This window comes from Octodon degus, unplaced genomic scaffold (assembly GCF_000260255.1).
Source record: "Octodon degus isolate 3935 unplaced genomic scaffold, OctDeg1.0 scaffold00087, whole genome shotgun sequence".
Lineage (NCBI taxonomy): Eukaryota > Metazoa > Chordata > Mammalia > Rodentia > Octodontidae > Octodon > Octodon degus.
The window spans coordinates 11,481,008-11,486,524 of NW_004524663.1; the positions used below are offsets into that span (position 1 = coordinate 11,481,008).

The following is a 5,517-nucleotide window of genomic DNA, read 5'->3' on the forward strand; positions in this document are numbered from 1 at the left end:
CTTCCATGAACACTTCCTTGAAAAAGTGGCTCACAGTTTATCTTTGTCACGTGACCCTGAAGGATGGGGCAGCCTAAATGCCACAAACCAAAATTCCAAGGGGATGTATGTGAAAAATCTGATCAGGGTTGTCTGCCTGAGTTTTCTTTTCTTTTCTTTTCTTTTTTTTCTTTGGTTAAATTTTATTTATTTATTTATTTGTGTGTGTGTGTGTGTGTGTGTGTGTGTGTGTGTGGCCAGCTCAGCCCTCCAGGGGGCGGGGCTGGCTGGCATGTGGTACTGGGGGATTGAACCGCGGTCCCTGTGCTTTGCCAACTTTGTTCTAAGTAGGTGCTTTAGACCACTGAGCCATCTCACCAGCCCTACCTGAGTTTTCAAAAGGCAAACTAGCCGGTGAGCTGGTAACCTGACAGGCTGGAGTATGGGCAGCATGCTGACTCGGCATGGACCCCTTCTGGGGAACAGGATGATGACAGCTGCCGTGCTGTCGCCACCATGAAGAATGCAGGCACCCTCAAGTTCCCTCAATCAACTCACACCACGGGAGGGAGAGCTTGTGCAGGGAGTCTGATCGGTAGCTTCCACTGCCACCAGTTATCCCTGGGCCCATGCTAGTTGAAGAGTCCAGCCTAATGCAAACCTGGGGCTTCTCGGCTCAAGACTGGTGCCTTCCTTCCAGGCATGTCGTCATCAGAGCTTGCTGGGAGTCACCAGGCATAACTGACTGGGTTGAATTTGCTTTCTTCAAATCTTCTGACACCAAAGGCTGTATTCTTCTCAATTTATGTAGAAAATCTCCTGAGCTAGCCTCAGTTCTGGGATCCCAGACTGCTTTATGGTTACTGCGGTACCTCAGGGCTTTGCAAGGGTTGTTCTGTCTGAGGGGACTAGGGAGATGGCTCAGTGGAATAACCGCTTCCCTGGCAAGTGCAAAGGCCCAAGTTCAATCCCTGGTTCCGCCAAAAAAATAAAAATAAAAACAAACAAAGAAATATCTTTAAAAAAAAGAAAGAAAAAGAAATCAGAAACACACACACACACACACACACACACACCCCAAAAAAGGGTTGTTCTGTCTGAGATGCTCTTCTTCCACCTGTTCAGCCCCGCCCCCCACTCCAGTGCATGGGGATTGACCGCAGGCCCTGGCGTACGCTAGGCAACAGGGCTGCTGGGCTCCACTGCTAGCCCTGCTTCCTCCACCTTTTCATGCCTGCTTCCTTCTGATTTAGATGTGTTTAAAATTTCCCCCTTGGGGCTGGGGAGACAGCTCAGAGAAATAAGCGCATGCCTGGCAAGTACAAGATCTTGAGCTTGGCCCCCGAACCAAAAAAAAAAAAAAAAAATTGACCCTTCTTTCATTTGTCACTTGCCATTTCCAGTGATGACAACTCCAGGATCATTTCCAGGAGGCTGGTGCAGCCCTCACACAGGGCAGCTCTCATCCGTAGCCCCAGGTAGGAACCGGAAAGTCAGAGGATCTGAAAGGCTCTCTGCCCTGGATGTCATGTGGTCATTCAGCCCCAGTCCTCCGCTAGTGAGGACTCTCATACTCCTTACTTTTACTGCGGGTTTTGCTTTGTTGTTTTGTTCACAGCAACAAGTGACTATTGTGTTCCATAAAAACGCTTGTGGGCTATATACTTATGACTCGTAGGGTAGAAGCAGCCCTGATTTGTTAGATTTTTAACTGGGTCATATTCCATCTTGGAAAAGAGAATTTCATAGTCCCTTGGAAATGGATGGAAAGCCGCTGCTGCCAGTAGACGGCCAATCCCAGGGCCAGCACGAAGAACTCAGGAGCCCAACTTAGAAGATTTCAGGGATCTTCTAATTTTTTTCTTGAATATGAGTGTAGGACTAGATTATCTTCAGACCTGAGCCTACAGTCTCTTAAACTCTTTGAGGGAGAGATGAGAGGAGACATAGGGCTCCTGGTTAAATCTGGATTTCAGACAAAGAAAAACAACTTTTTTTTTAATCATATGTCTTGATACAGTATGGGAGACATTTATATTAAAAAATCATGGGACATAGTTACACTAAAAAAACTATTGTCTATCTGAAATTACAGCCTCGCTGGGATTTCTATGTATTTTATCTGGCCACCCTACAGAGGAGGGTTAGCATGTAACAAATGGATTCCTTTAGGATGAAGCTTGCAGATCAGGGAAAACAAGGAGCACAGTGAGCTGTGATTTTCTTTTTTTTAAGGGTGAAATGAAGTTGGTTTCTTTCATGCCAAATAAGCAATCACAGACGACTCCATCCGGAATCCAAACTCATGACTATCATGGGACTCCAGATCAAGAAAAAAAAGTTTTTTTTTGAAGATTAAGAGTCAGAGAAGCAGTCTTCACACACACACACACACACACACACACACACACACACACACACACACACACTGAAGTGAACTGAAGTGAAGACCAGTCAGCGAGTGAGGGGCAACTTGTCAAGGAAGGTAAGAACATCCCTTCTCCCAGAATCTTAGTCTTGTTCTCCCAGAGCAGGATTTGGAGGTGCTGTGGGGCTTTCCCAGTTCCCCAGGGCTTCACTGTCAGCAGGATTTCTCCTCAATGCTTCTAAACCTCCAATCTCTGAGGGCCCGCAAAGCCTCCTTTAAAGTCTCTCAGTCCTCTGTGACTGCTAACAAGAACAGCAATTATTCCAGAGATTGTGTGCTGGTGAGGGCACATTCCCTGTGTAGGGTTTTTTTTTTTTTTTTTTTTTTTCTTTTTTCATGGTCTAGCTATGTAGTTCAGGTTAGCTTTGAATTCACTAATGTAGCCCAGGATGGCTTCTAAGTCACAGTGCTCTTTCTGCTTCAGCCTTTCAGTGCAGGGATTACAGGTATGTGTCACTTCTCCCCACAGGCCTGCTGTATTCTGTCACTTGAAGGAGCACTTCTCTTGGTTTGAGGGTAAGAAGACATTTGCTTTCCCCACACTGTTTCCCCAGGCTCTGAGCCTGAGCTGTAGATGTACAATTTAATGCAGAATTGAGTTTGTTGCCTATATTTTGAACAGAGGGCTTATCACCATATTATCCACCTGAGATGATCAATGAGTTCAACTGTATTTTTTTTAACAATTGTAAAGGATAATTACACATTAAGTGGTCCCAAGACGTTACATGGTGAAATTCCACACTTTGTTCTCCCATCCTCCTTGTTGTTCACATTGGAGCTCATTAATATAACTGTGTGGGGATCAGAACTTTAATAGTCACAAGGAATGTACAAGGGGAGAAAAATGCGCAATAGCAAGAAGAGGGGCTTCTGCTTTTGACTTTTAATGAGCTCACTTTTATCATGATCACTATGGTTCAGGAGTTTGTTGTTGTTATTGTTCATTTCTATGTATTACAGTTTCTTTCGTTCTTTTTTCTTTCTTTCAACTCAGCCATAAGTCTTGAATGGGAGAGAAGCAGAAGTTGATATAGGTGGGAGGGAAAATAAGCTGTTAGACATTGTCAGGTCCTGGGCTTCCAGGGCTAATTTTGGGTGATGTGCTTGTACAGCGTGATTTCCCTTGCTGGAATGTGAACCTGGTTTATCTTTTGTTTTTGGTACCGGGGATCGAACTCAGGACCTTCCACTTACCAGGCAGGTTCTTATGCTGCTGAGCTATCTCCCTGGCCCCCTGGTTATCTTTTAAAGCCTGTGTTTGCAACACATAATGGATGTATTCACTGTGGGCGGCTGGTGCATGCACATGTCACACCCTAGTCATTTTTATTTTCCTTTCCCCAAGGGATGCTGGGCTGGGTGCCTCATGCCCCATATCAGACTCTAGAAAACATGTACCTTACCATAGCCTTCTGTTTGTCCAGTAGTATACCAAAGTGCAACTTGTGAAAGAAATTACTCCTGTTAACCATTGCTCTGGGTCAGGCAAGGTAGGGAATGCATGCAAAGTCTATAGGATAGAGGTAAAGTAAAAGTAAATTAGGACAGCCAGATAGCTCAGCAGACTAAAGCGCCTGCTTAGGCAGACTATAGTGGCTGGGGTTTGATCCCCAGTATACCATGCCAGCCTCGCCCCTGGGCGCACTGAGATGGTGATTGAGACTGGGTGTGGTGGCGCGTGCCTGTAATCCCAGTTCTTGGGAGGTTGAAAACAGGACAATCACTGCAAATCCAATCTTTGTAGTGAGACCCTGTAGATTCTGTAGTAAATACAAAAAAAGAAAAAAAAAAAAAAAAAAAAAGAGTAAGAGTAATGAGTTCATGAGACACATGACCGTAAAGGTCAAGGAAAATTACTGCTGTGTGTGGTGGTGCACAGCTATAATCCTAGAATTCTGGAGGCTAAAGCGGGAGGATCACCATGATTTTTGAGGCCAGCTTGGGGTATATAGTGAGTTCAAGGCCAGCCTGAACTATACACTGAGACTGTCTCAAAAAGAGAGAGAAAAAAAGATTACTGATTCAAAATACTAATTGACTAAACATTCTCCCTTTCCCAGACCACCAAAATAGCCCAAACCGCTGGGTTCAGCATTCACTTCCTTTCCCACCTCTGGCTCCCATTTGCCATGGTCTTCCTCCTTCCTAACTAAACATTCCACACTCACCCAGGCAGGGCCTTAGATGCAACATACCTCCTGCACCAGTCTCATGGTGGAAGCCAGAGGAGTCACTCAACTGACAGTTGAGTGATGAGACCATTGGTGTCTTCCCAGAGCTTGGCTATTTTAGCTTGTTTTCTTTTCCTCTTTTAGCCTGTTTTCTGAGGCTTAGGACAAATGAAGGTCATGAACAGTTCAATGTATTAATTTTATTTTTAGGTACCAAGAATCAGTCTCAGGACCTCGTGCTTGCCAGGCAGGCGCTTATGCCACTGAGCTATATCCCCAGCCCTCAATATGTTAATTTTACACTTTGTTTTTTTCTGCAGTTTAGGGAAGTGTCTACAGGGTGTTCAGGGTCTCACAACTAGATAGGACTTGTAGTGATCCGCCTGTTTACAGCCTCCCAAGTGCTGGGATTACTGGCATGTGCCAGCATACCCAATCTCAATTGCTGTCTCAGCGCGCCCCGGGGATGAGGCTGGCACCGCAGAACCCAGGATTGAACTGCTGATCCCTGCTTGCAGGCACTTTCATCCACTGAGCTATTTGGCTGGCCCTTAAACTTTTTTTTGTTTTTGCGGAACCGGGGATTGAACTTAGGCCTTTGCGCTTGCCAGGCAAGTGCTTATTCTACTCTCCCACGGGGGAGCCATCTCCCCTACCCCCATTAAACTTTTTTAGTGGGGAATTTTTTTAAGCATGTTGAAAAAGAGATTAGTGTAACTTCCATGTGTCTACTACCTAGTTTCAGTAATTTTCAACTAATAGCTAATCTCCTAAATTGCCTTTTCTCTTCTGGATGGTTAAAACCTAAGTTTGCAGACCAAAATTAGAGAAAAAGGAGGGCTGCAAGAAATGCCAACATTTTGGCCCTAGCCTTCCAAGGTCAATTAAGACTCAGGACATATGAGAACTTGTACTGTAACGTCATGTAAATCAGTA

At 45.0% G+C, this 5,517-nt stretch overlaps 1 protein-coding gene across 1 annotated transcript in view; it reads left to right on the forward strand.

Annotated features, from left to right (window-relative positions):
- Positions 1–3,834: 3,834 nt before the first annotated feature.
- The window catches only part of Mlana (melan-A), a 15,502-nt gene continuing 13,819 nt past the window's right edge, over positions 3,835–5,517 (forward strand). Inside the window, exon 1 of the mRNA XM_004637195.2 lies at positions 3,835–3,900. The gene's annotated coding sequence lies outside the window, so the exon portion shown is untranslated. The remainder of the gene's footprint in view (positions 3,901–5,517) is intronic.